Source organism: Lissotriton helveticus, chromosome 4_1 (genome assembly GCF_964261635.1).
Source record: "Lissotriton helveticus chromosome 4_1, aLisHel1.1, whole genome shotgun sequence".
NCBI classification, from domain to species: Eukaryota; Metazoa; Chordata; class Amphibia; order Caudata; family Salamandridae; genus Lissotriton; species Lissotriton helveticus.
In genome coordinates, this window is record NC_136063.1 from 9,033,906 (window position 1) to 9,046,786 (window position 12,881).

Here is a 12,881-nt window from a genome sequence, read left to right on the forward strand (position 1 = left end):
CTCACTCCCTATCAGTATCTTTGTAAAAAAATAATATATGTATTTACTCAAAGTAACCAAATGAACTGGTAAGTAATCCAAGCATTCTCTTTCCAACCTCCCTGCGAGTCACTCCAAGCATCCTGTGGCAGGAGAGAGGGGTTTGGACCATAAGGAAAAGGAAGAGAGAGAAAAATTCAATCACACAAAGTCCTCTCATTCACCTGATATGCGTGAGGATTCTTGAACCTTGCTGGAGTGGCGTGACAAAACAGGAGAGGGGCCCCTTCCAAAATACATTAAAGGGCCCCCGCGCTCCAGACCCAGTCAGGAACTCTCAGGCAGAGTGCCGGAGGAGGCCTCCTGGAGGACGGGAGCCCCCCGCACCGTGGGGGCTGGAGGGGCGAATGTTACTTCTCTGCCTTGCGCTCATGTGACGAAAGCCTCAGAATGCGTTACTCTAACCCGCAATGTGTGACACTTGGCAGGGCTGACAACATTTGCAGTGAGCGTGCAGGATGTGGTGAACTCCAAGGCGAGGTGAGTTAGCAGTGTCTGGGGAGCTGCAGGGCCTATGCACATGTAAAAAGCATTGGCAAAGCCAACAGGTCTCACCTTTGTGAGTGACAAGCTATTGCCTTAGTCATTGTGTGAATGTAAAGAATTAAAAGTGCACAGTGTGGAGTGATGGGTGCTCATGCTGTTCGCCTTTATAAATGGAATTATGTGACTAATGTTTTTTGTGAGTGTGGCTGAAATTCTGAGTAATGCGTGCTTTTATGTATGTGCAGGACTATGTGCATGCTCAGTAGCGACCAGGTAGTTAGTTATACGTAGGATCGTGTTGCCATAGAAAATTCATTTTTTGCATTGCTAATAACTTTGGTCACATGTAACAAGTCTCCACAAATCTTTGCAAAAAAAGTGCTACCATTTAACTAGTTTGCACATGGAAAGTTTCAGGGTGATCCATTAAGCAGCTACAGAGAAAATGGATGGGGGGGGGGGGCAGAAAACACGTTTTCTCTATAATTTTTCAGTATGAACGTTAGACACCGCTACTGCCCAAACGTCTGAACAGGTTTACATCAAATTTGGCAGAAAGACAGATCTTGGCCCAGAAAAAGTGCGTTTTGTATATTGCTGTAAATATGTGTAAATACATTCAGTAGCTTTGGTTAAATTAAGGTTTAAGGTTAAAAAATATATATATCACACAGTTGAGCTGCGGCAGAAGAGACAGATTTCAAACTCAGTTCTGATTGGCTGCCACCACCTCAACCACAAAGTGACAGCAGTCCTCTTAGGACTTGGGACCCATTCCTGAGTACTCAAAAAACGGCCCTCCTCCTTACGTGTTTTTTTTTTACATTTTACAGCAAATTGAGAGGATCTTCAAATCTATGGCACGCTTCTTGTTAACCCCCCCCCCCCACAAATTTGCTGTGGTGGGGTGAAGCATATTTAATTTTTTGGTAAGGGGGTTGTGGCCCCCAGGCTATTTCTGGCTCCAGGGCACCATCCACTGGGGACCAAAGTATTTTTAAGGAGAGTGCACCCTCCTCCACAGGCCCCTTTTGGCCCCAGGGACCCCATCACCAATTTAATTTATATGGGGAGGGGCGTGCAACCCTCCTCTCTGAGACGTATTCGACCCTGAGTCCCAAAGTATTTATTAAGGTAGATGGTTCACGGCCTTCTTCCCTGAGCTGCTTCGGCTCCTGAGGACTCTTTTCTCCGGGGCCTTCAGTATACTTTAAAGGGACGGAGTCTGCATGGCCCCCCTTCCCTGAGTATTTAATGGCCCTGCGGACCCCATCCTTCAGAACCAGCTCACATGCTGTGTTTCAGGGACCCCACCACCAGGACACAGCAGTTTGCCTGCACACACTGGCACAGGCAGTGAAACGTGTGTGTGCTTCCGCCGCTGGAGCATTTTCAAAGCTACCATCAAACAGGAGCAGACACAATATCTTCTCGCAGTGGGCAGGAGCCTAAAAAGTTCTCCCACAAGTTGCTGGCAGGGAAACAGACCAACAGATTGATCCCACTGAAAGGAGCAGCATAAGAAGCTGCTCTCTCCGGCTCTGGCAGCATGTGTGGTGCCAACTGGGGCTGCGGGGCCCTGGGGCGTATGCCGGGCCCCCAATGTTGTGCATGGTGATCCCCCCAGGTGAAATAAAGCGGGCTTTGGTGATGGAGCCCCCAAATCCATAACAGTGTCAGGGAGGGGTCTGAGTTATCCCCTCCCCTTTGAAAGAGATAAGGCCCAGTGGGAAGGAGTCCACAGGGCCTGATGATGGTTGGTCGAGGGATGCAACGCAGCCCCTCTCCCCTTTAAAATAAAATAGCGCTGGTGGATGGAGTACCCGGTGCTTGATAAGGCTCTTCCTTTGAAGTTCATAGGGCCCTAAGGGACGGGTCCCCAGGGCCTTATGAGGCTCAGGTAGGGGGGCACGCATCCCCCCCCTTTTTATAAAGAAGGCCTTGGTGGATGTGGTTGCCGGGCCCTAATAAGGCTCTGTTAGGGGGCCACGTGGAATCCCTCTGTTTCAAAATACAAAGAGCCCTAAGGATGGGGTCCCCAGTAATGCTCAAAGAGGAGGGCCATATAGTCCTGCTCCCCTTTTTTTAATCATATTGGGCCCCGAGGAAAGGGATTTGCTGGGGCAGAAAGCCAACCCTATGCCTCGTGGCAAAGACTCAACTGTTGTGTAGTTCCTATAAACCTATATAGGATCTGTGCATTTAGACAACATACACTGTAGGATTGGAGTCCAGACTGATTCTAGAGACCGCTACCGGGTAGGTTAGCCTGTATACCAGCTGGCTCACAGAGCCACTAGAAACCCCTTTTACCAAGGAGAGAATAGTTCTTGGCAGCTATCGAACATGACAACCCTGATCCCTCAGGATCGTGGAAACAGTGTATTACTTTTCGCTCAGTCACTCGTGCTCACTTTGTCTCAGAGAGATACACAGAATAAACGGTGGGGATGTTTTTCAATAAGCATTTATTGAACCAGCGTCACTCTAGTGTAAAATCGGTGTGCTGAAACAACCATTAGACAGTAACAGATATAAATGATTTTAAGCACTAACAGAGTAAAAGGATGGTAGATTTCTACCATCGTGCTAAAACAATGAATACAGGTGAGTATATAAAATACATAACAGTAGAATGCGTACTCCTAAGATGCGGCCCTAACGAGATGTACCTAGGTGTACCTAGCACATATGTAGGTGTAAACCCAATAATCCATCTAGGATAAAGTCAACCCCATTACCTGAAGTGAGGGACTGTGGGACCCCGTCTTGGTCTTGTGTTGTACACCCCACGAGGGATGACAGACCACTGTGAGCTGGAGAGTCTACCTGCAGGACCCTCAGCGTCTCGCGCCAGTTTGTCGGCATGGAAGTCCTTTTCTCCTCTGACTCCCTCAGCAAGATATGGGGTATATATACCCAAAGCGGTACCCTCAGGGGATATACCTTGCTGTGTCATGTCGGACCAGGATGACGGAAGGAATGACCCTTATACATAGTTATTATGCAGGAGATGGTAGGCCTGCTGCCCCGCGGTGATTCCAAGAATCCTCATGCATAATGAATGAGGCTAGTGTTCAGAGAAAACCCCAGGTCACCTATAGACATTACCGTAACTAGGTGAAAGGTCAGTAGTAAAACCGTTATATAGTGTAATGGTAAGGGAGAATATAGGTGAACGGTTAGGTGACTACCTGAGCCTATATTGGGGTACCTATACAGAACATAACACAGCCTCCCGCGGTGCATGGCCGTAGGATGTCTGCAGCGGGGTTCGGCTGCATGTGGGGGTTTGGATTTAGGTATGGTAATAAAACATTACTTCACATAAAAAAAAAAATAGAAATTCACACAAAAAACAAATGTTAAAGTGATATCATAGCTAGGTGAAATGTTCAGTAACAATGTAAGGTTTCAAACTCTAAAAACCGCAGAAATTTAACAGTTATAGTTATAACCATCTCAAGTAACTATAACTCGCGCTCTAAAGTACATATTACTCGCGCTCTCGCTGTGCTCTGTGAACTACCCCTCATACAACTCACTCATGACATCTTCTATGACATCATTGATAACACGGATGCAACATTTGCAAATAAATTGTTGATGAAAAAACTGTCCATGGCGGGCGCGAGTTATAATTACCTTAAGGCATTAGATAACTTGTTATGTGAGATCGCTATAACTGGGGCCACTGGAAATATACAATTGTGCGGCCACGTAAAATTTTGCATAATTTTAGATAAGCCTCATTATCCTTCATCTGCCACATAATCTGCAGATTTTTACAAAAAAATTGTTTCTAGCTCAAAGAGTTCAAAAGTTACTAAGAATCAGCAACACGTGTTGCTGCGCAGTGGAAGGCCCTTTGCAAAGCTGGACTGGTCACCTTCCTGTTGCTTATTTCTACATTTGGGTGTTAAACTGGCACTAATCGGGTAGAACCAATGCCCATACAGTGTTAACAAGTTTAAAAATGATGAACCAATGAATTAAAATTATTATGAAATGTGCAGCATGATGCCACATAATTTACCTTTTCTTGCTGCATAATTTACTCAACCCTGCCTTAAGATTTAGCCCTCTCCTTCCACATAATTCGAGTGGCCCTGACTATAGCTGGTGAATTTCTGTGGTTTTCAGAGTTTATATATTTTCTACTTTGCTTGTAGTTTTTTTGTATGTATTATTTATATTAGGTTGAGTTGTTACTCGATAAATGTTTGTTTATATTTTGTGCTTATTTTTCATACTGTGCTCAGCCCTGGGGTATTATATAGTTATTGTTTTGAATTTTATTGAGAGGAAAAGTAAATGTAGTATTCTAAGTGATGTCATATAGGTGATGTAGTATGAAATGTTGGGTGAGGGTGGAATGTGGAGAGAGAAAGCGCTGATGTCCGAGGGGAGGCAGTGTACGGTCACTGCTCCTCGACCATCTCTGTATTTTCCGTGGTTCCAGTCTCCTTTCTTCTGGTTAACTACTTCATAAATCCTAAATGACGCGTTTTCATATAAGTGAGTCCGATCTGATCAGGCGCATCTGTAGAGAGATGTAAGGCCACAGCCTTAGGACGCCCCCTAGTGGTGGAAGCTCAAGGCCTGGAGCTGTCCTTTACTTTGTCAGCGAGTAAGGGCCACAGGTACGTAGCATTTTTGATGTCACGAATGGCACCTAATTTGCAATTTAGTAACCTATCACCGAATAGCAAAAATGGGCTTGCAACTCAGTGTTAGGAAGCGGCGTGTTTCGGGAGTTCCTTTCTAATAGCAACTTGAGGTGGTATGTGTGACTGTATTATGACTGGAATACACCACTGCCTACTCTTAAAAAATGTAACTGAAACCTTTAGTCTGTGGTCTGCTATCCCCAGCTGGTCACCATCCTTGAGTTTTTAGCGATTCCCAATGGGTCGCAAATTGCGACCTACCTCATGAATATTAATGAGGCATATGTATGAAAATCCCTCTTTGCGATTCTCAAATAGCGTTTTTTTGAGAATCGCTATTTGAGAATTGCAAAAATGGATGTATGTAAACAATCACAATTTTTTTGTGATTTCTTAGTATTCCTTAATTGCTATTAGCAAATTGCGAAATCTCAAATAAGGAATACTTTCCCATTAATCTTAGGACACCCCCGCGCCGCACGGCCACCAGCTGTCGCGTGTGCCCCCCACCTGCCACTGCTCTCAGCCTCGCTGAGCCGCCCTTCCTCCTGGCCACGCCCCCCTCCGTCGCTCGTTGCTCTCCCGCACTTCCCTGCTGTTCTGTTATATTGTAACTGTATTGTACTGTATATTGTATTGTAATTAGCTTCTATTTCAAGTTTTGGTTCCTTTTCTGTCCTGTTTTCCCCCCCTGTGCAGCTTCCCCCGCAGCGCGCCCACCCGCCCCGCTTCCCGCCGCCGGGAGTGTGGACACGCTCCCTCTTTCCTTCTGTACCCTCCCCGCTCCCGCCTCCCAGCTGCTCCTCCCTCCCTGCACTTCGCCATAAATGGCGACCGTGCGCACGCGCAGCGTTGACGCGCAGCGTTGACGCGCAGCGGGCGCGCCGATTGTGCGCCGAAGGCGCGCCAAAGGTAAGCCCGTCTGCGCCCGTCCGCGCCTGGACCGCGCCCAGCGCAAGGACCCCTGGATCCCGCCTTCACCAGCCCACCCGCCGTACCTACAACGCCACCGAACTCTACGCACTCAGCGCCGGTCGAATCCCGGTCTGCTATCGAGCCACCCCGAGACGCACCCACGGACCCTTCTGCTGCCACTCCTGCAAGTTCACCTGCATCCGGACCTGCACCACACCAGCACCGACCAAGCCAAGCACCAGCAGCAACCACCTGAAGTGCGTCCTGCTCAACACCCGCTCCATCCACAGACACGCCGTCGAGCTAATTAACCTGCTCGACACCACAGCCCCAGACGTCGCCTTCCTCACGGAAACCTGGATGAACGCCTCCTCAGCGCCCGACATCGCCATCGCCATCTCGGATGGCTACAAGATCACCCGAAGGGACCGCGTCAACCAGACAGGGGGAGGCATCGCCATCATCCACAGCAGCACCATCCGCATCACGACCAACACCGACGACACCCTCGCTCCCGCCGAACACCTGCACTCCCAGATTCACATCAACCCCAAGACCACCCTCAGAGGAACCCTCATCTACAGACCCCCGAGACCACGCACACAATTCAGCGAAGACATCGCCGACTTCATCAGCCCGCACGCCCTCCTCTCCGCTGACTACATCCTCCTCGGGGACCTCAACTTCCACCTGGAGAACAACAACGACCGCAACACCACCACCCTGCTGGACAACCTGGCCAACCTCGGTCTCAAGCAGCTGGTGACCACCCCCACCCACTACGCCGGTCACACACTCGACCCCGTGTTCTCATCCAGCAAGGACATCACCTTCAGCTACGCCACCGGACTCCACTGGACGGACCACAGCTGCATCCAATTCAGCTTCAGAAGGACCACGACCCACCACCACCAGCAACAAGTTGCACGCAGAAGCTGGAACAAGATCACAGCCGACCAACTCGCGACTTCCCTGAGCATGAACCCTCCCACCAGCGCAACGAACCCAAGCCAGGCGGCCACCAACCTCGCAAAGTGGATCAGCAACTGCGCAGACGACCTCGCCCCCCTGAAGACCCCGCCTAGCAGACCCGGCAGCAAGAAAGCCCCATGGTTCACCGACGAACTCAAGAGCTCCAAGAAGAACTGCCGAGCCCTCGAGTAAGCCTGGCGCAGAGACCCAACACCAAACAACATGACTGCCCTCAAGCTCGCCACCCGAAAACACCACCAACTAATCCACGCCACCAAGAAAACTGCATTCAAGGAACGACTGGACAACAACGCCCACAACAGCAAGGAACTCTTCAACATCGTTAAAGAGCTCTCCAACCCCAACGCCGGAAACAACGACATCACCCCTTCGCAAGACCTCTGCAACTCCCTCGCCTCCTACTTCCACAACAAGATCGCGGACATACACTACAGCTTCAGCACTCAACCAACACTCGCCACGACTGAACCACCGCCCCCCACCACCACCCTCCGCGCCTGGACCCCGATCAGCACCGAAGACACCATCCGCACGATGAACTCCATCCACTCCGGATCTCCGACCGACCCCTGCCCTCACCACGTCTTCAACAAGGCCGACGCTGTCATCGCACCCCACCTGCGGGACATCATCAACACCTCCTTCGACACCGCTACCTTCCCGGAGAGCTGGAAGCACGCCGAACTCAGCGCTCTACCAAAGTGGCCATCAGCCGACCCCACCGACCTCAAGAACTACCGCCCCATCTCGCTGCTCCCGTTTCCCGCAAAAGTCATCGAGAAGGCCGTCAACAAGCAGCTGGACGCCTTCCTCGAGACGAACGGATCCCTCGACCTCTCGCAGTCTGGCTTCCGGGCCAACCACAGCGCCAAGACCGCCCTGATTGCAGCCACCGATGACATCCGAGCCCTGCTCGACAACGGAGAAACAGCGGCCTTCATCCTTCTAGACCTCTCCGCGGCCTTCGACACTGTCTGCCACCGTACCCTAGTGAAGCGCCTCAGCAATGTCGGAATCCAGGAGAAGGCACTGGATTGGATCATCTCCTTCCTCGCCGGAAGGACACAGAGAGTCCGCCTCCCCCAGTTCAGATCAGAAGCCACCGAAGTCATCTGCGGCGTTCCTCAAGGCTCCTCGCTCAGCCCAACCCTCTTCAACGTCTACATGAGCCCCCTCGCAGCCTTCGCACGCCAACACAACCTCAACATCATCTCCTACGCCGACGACACCCAACTGATCCTCTCCCTCACCAACGACCCCGCCACCGCCAGAGCCAACCTACACGAAGGGCTGACTGACGTAGCCAAGTGGATGATGAACAGCCGCCTGAAACTGAACTCGGACAAGACGGAAGTCCTCATCCTGGGATCTTCACCCTCCGCCTGGGACGACTGCTGGTGGCCCCCTGCCATGGGCACCACACCCAAGCCAACGGACCACACACGAAACCTGGGCTTCATCCTGGACTCCTCCCTCTCCATTTCCAGACAAGTCAATGCCGTCTCCTCGTCGTGCTGTGGAAAAGTAAATTTTGTCATGTTCTGTGTCCCTACGTGTCCTCCATCTTATGTTATGTGTGCATGATTAAATATGCATATGTATCCCCATGTTTGATTAAAGACGCAATTACAGTTGTGTCCATCTCTAGTATGCCAGTTTCCAGTTCTCGTGAAAGCTACGAGTATCAGGCCTATGTAAAGTTACGTTGCCACGTTTGTCAGTGTGCACGTTATTTTATTGTAAAGTCCCCGTTTCTAGGCCTCAAAAGGGCCCGGACACCAGATTCAGCTCCTGTCTTCTGAGTCCTCGCTGAGGAGCGATACAGCCCCCACCTGTATCCTCGACCCTTCACTTACTTCCTGCCTCACAGTGCCCGGCTCAGCCTGGCTCTGCCTCTGAGTCTGCCAAGAGTATGTTATGATTCTAGTTATCAGTCCAGCCCTCCTTCTCTGCATTCCTAAGCTACTAGATACTGTTTAGGTACATGTCGCCCTGACTCTCCAGACTTCAGTCTCTGCTCCTAGCACAGAGTTCATAGCCCCCAGCTTCTCCTAGTAACACGTCATTGTCAGTTTGCGCGCACCATTAGGTTAGAGGTCCCGGCTCCTTAGGTAGCCCCCTCCATGTTTCCGCCCCATTTAAGACATATTCTGTTACGTTTGCATCACATGTCTATGTATACGCCCCTGTTACACCCATTTTCACCCTTATCTTTCGCGACTGCTATTGACCACACCCACTGCTCCGCCTACTGTAATTCATTGTAATGCAACTGTTTTAATATATATATTGGTGCACTGTTATTAAATGTTACCCATTCCCTTACGCCGATCCTGATCCTGTCCCAGGCAGCGCTGCCATCCTGTTCCCGTGCAGGTTGTCCTGTTCCTGTCCTTATGCTGTATTAAACCTGCAAACTCCTACTACCTCGAATCTTGACGCTTATTTATTGAGCTATCTGTTATTGCTATGTCCAGACAAACCTAGATCCAGTATTATTTATTTATATACCACATAATGGCGCCCGAATAGGGACTTGCCCTTTCCCCACGCGCCGGTGAAGCCACGCCGGCCCCCTGACCCTCTGCAGCCGTGACGGAACCATACCGTGCACGTGCAGATATTTCTGCTTCAAGTATCCCTCAGGCCCACGGAGGAGACGGAGGTGGCGGTCCAGCATCCAGACGAGGCGGTGGAGGAACGCGGCGAGTCCCGACCAGAGCCCAAGCAGAGAGTCCAAGGTCCGAGGTATCCGGAGGCCCACCCGTAACAGAAGTCCGAAGTTCGTCCGTCCGGCGTCGAAGCAGTCCAGTCCAGTCCGAGGCCTTCCGTTCTTGCTGCCCGGTGAGTACCATTGCTGGGGTAGTATCTAGACAGGGTCAATCTAATTGACTCTGGTCCGTGGGTTGGTGGTACACAGACCCACAAACGAAGTGTCCACTTCGGTGGATGCGGGTCCTGACGTGTCTCTTTATGAGACCGGTAAGTTTCGTACTGTTTCAGCAGTGCATCTAGTTTCTGTTCTAGTCAGTTCTGTTCTCGAGAAAATTCATGTATTCTGAGTATTCCAGGTGGTATTCTGTTCGAACTGATATTTTAAATGTTCTTCATGTATTTTAATGTCGTGGTATGAATGTGGAGTAATTATCGTGTTCATTGTGTATTGTATTGTGTCTAGATTAACAGTTCAGTCATGCCGTTATTTTCCAGATTACGTCAGTTAAAAACCAGAAAAGGTCTGCTAGAAGCAGCAGTTCCTGTCCCGCCTAGGGACAGTCCAGGTCATTTTATGTATCAGAAGCATGGCATAAGTGCCATATTATATCTAGATTTATGGGTAGAATATACCAAACAGTTAGAAGAAAAGTATAGATGGCCTGTATCAGGCACATGGGATGCCGAGTGCATCATGCGAGTAGAAGAAGCATTATGGAAAAAGAAAGCCAGACAGTCACAGAAAGATGCCATCGAGTTATGGCGCAAAGAATCTCATAAAAGAACCGAAAAAGAAATCAGAAAGTCAGAACTAAGTAGAGAATCCTTAGAACGAGCCCAAGAAAAGAAATTAATCGAGATAGGTGAACGAGTTAAAACAGAACAGTCAGACAGACAGAGGAATGCCCTTATTAAGGGTATGTATCCTCTTCTTGCCGAGGGCTTGCCACAAGCGACCCCGGAGGCATCCAGTAATTTTCCGCCACCACTAGTTCCGACTAAGCTACGTCACAAACCGACCGCAGCTGATATTTTCATCTCGTCCTATTTGGACGACACAGTCCCGGAATATGCAAATCCTGTTCCGCCAGCTCCTGTAAATAATGTAAATCCTGCTCCTCCAGTCACCGGAGTACCTGCTACGGTACCCCCGGTCCAGCCTACATTACAATTTCCCACTCTGCCAGCACGAAGAGTATCAGTCGACGATTCCAGTTTAGGGGCCGCAGGAGGAGGTCCTCCTGGTACCCCGCCACCGCACCAACGTAGAACGTTGGCCGAGTTACATGAATGTGCGTTACAGCGTACGCCCAAATTTAAGTCCGTTGCAGAAATCCGACGAGCTCTCACTGAATGCCGCTATGATCCAGTTGCAGGTGATGATAGTACAGTAATATATTCCATCCGTGTAAGACGGGTGACCGGGTATTTAGACACCCTACCAGATATGAAAGGAGATCTAGACAGAATATATCGTTTCATCCGTACAGGGGATGATCCAGAAAGTATTGGCGAAGCCATGTCTCAAAGGAAAGCTGAGATCCAGCTCATGATATTAAAGTTTCTGATTAATTGTCTAATAAGAGAACAAGATTACCCAACTAAAGATCCGGCCGAAATGAAAATCCTGACAAGGTGGAGTGATAATATAGCCGAGGGTAAACACAAGACTATCAGTAGTATAGAGAGTATGTACAAGAAAATTCGTAAGGAAATACTAAAGTTACACGAACAACGTAAAGCAGCACAAGTAAGCGAGAAAGAAAATGACTCTTCTACTGAAGAGGTAGAGGACGAGAATCCCGCCAGAATAGCGTATGTAGGAAAATCTAGATTTCCAGACCGACATTCACGTCTAGACTACAAGAAAACTGTTCCTCATCCAGCACCAGAACAAGGTTCTCTAGAACAAGTATTTCAAGCTACCGATCACATTCTGAAATCACGAATCGGTTACAGCGAGTTAAGTACTATGCATGAACAAGAACTAGTCCGATCAGCAGTCCGATGGATTACTGATTCTACCACTTTTCCAGACGAAATAGTGGCACAAATGTTTCTGAAACTGCCTCCAGCCGAGCAACGACTGGTGGGTATGTATATGATCCAGCACCTCATTACTCTGTATGAGGGTCAACATTCTGATCCAGGTCCGTTACACGATGTCCTGAACGAGTTACTCCAGTATAGATGGAAAGGTTTAGGTACCGATTTAATTAGTGTCATTCTAGAACAGCGCCACAAATATAGAACGTTTTTGAACCCGCATTTTGTTCATGTCTCACCCCCAGAAAGTAAACCCTTTTACATAGACAGACAGAATCCGTTACGAGAAGTACACCCAGTTAGGACAACAGATGGTGAAATGCAACGAGTGTTTGTTTACACTCCGATTACAAAGATGGAACTCTTAGAGATGAAAAAGTTAATTCCCTGTCATGACAAAGATCCAGCAGGGTTCCACCGAGAATTAAAAGACATGCTCCGTATGGGAGAATACACGTATCCAGATATAATTAAAATGTTAAAAGTCTTGTTGCCCGCAGGGGTATACGAAAAACTCAAGGAAAAAGATTGGGAGGTGGGAGAGAAAAAGATCGATTGGGCAGTTCTCGAAGCTGAAGATAAGATACGAGTACCAGGTACCGGTCTAGGAGAAAAATGTAAAGAATTACCTGAACTGTTAATACAAGTTTTGCCCAGATTATTAGCCACTAAAAAGGAAGACTGGGATGCAATCTCAGCCTGTAAACAGAAACAAGACGAAGACACTAGTGATTTTTATTCTAGATTCGAGAAATGTTTTAGTATAAACAGTGGCCTCAAGACGAGTAGCGAGTCATACCCTCATCTTTTTGTTACTAAATTAGTCGAGAATTCAAGTCCACAAGTTAAGAATCGAGTTTTGAAAGTCGAAAGTACCTGGCAAGCTAATACCCCGTCCCAAATGTTACAGATGCTTCAATATCACCAGAATAGAATCAGAGAAGAACAAGATCACGAAAGGAAACGTATGAAAGACACGAAAATGAAAGTACTGGTTGCACAATCTATTCCACAAGA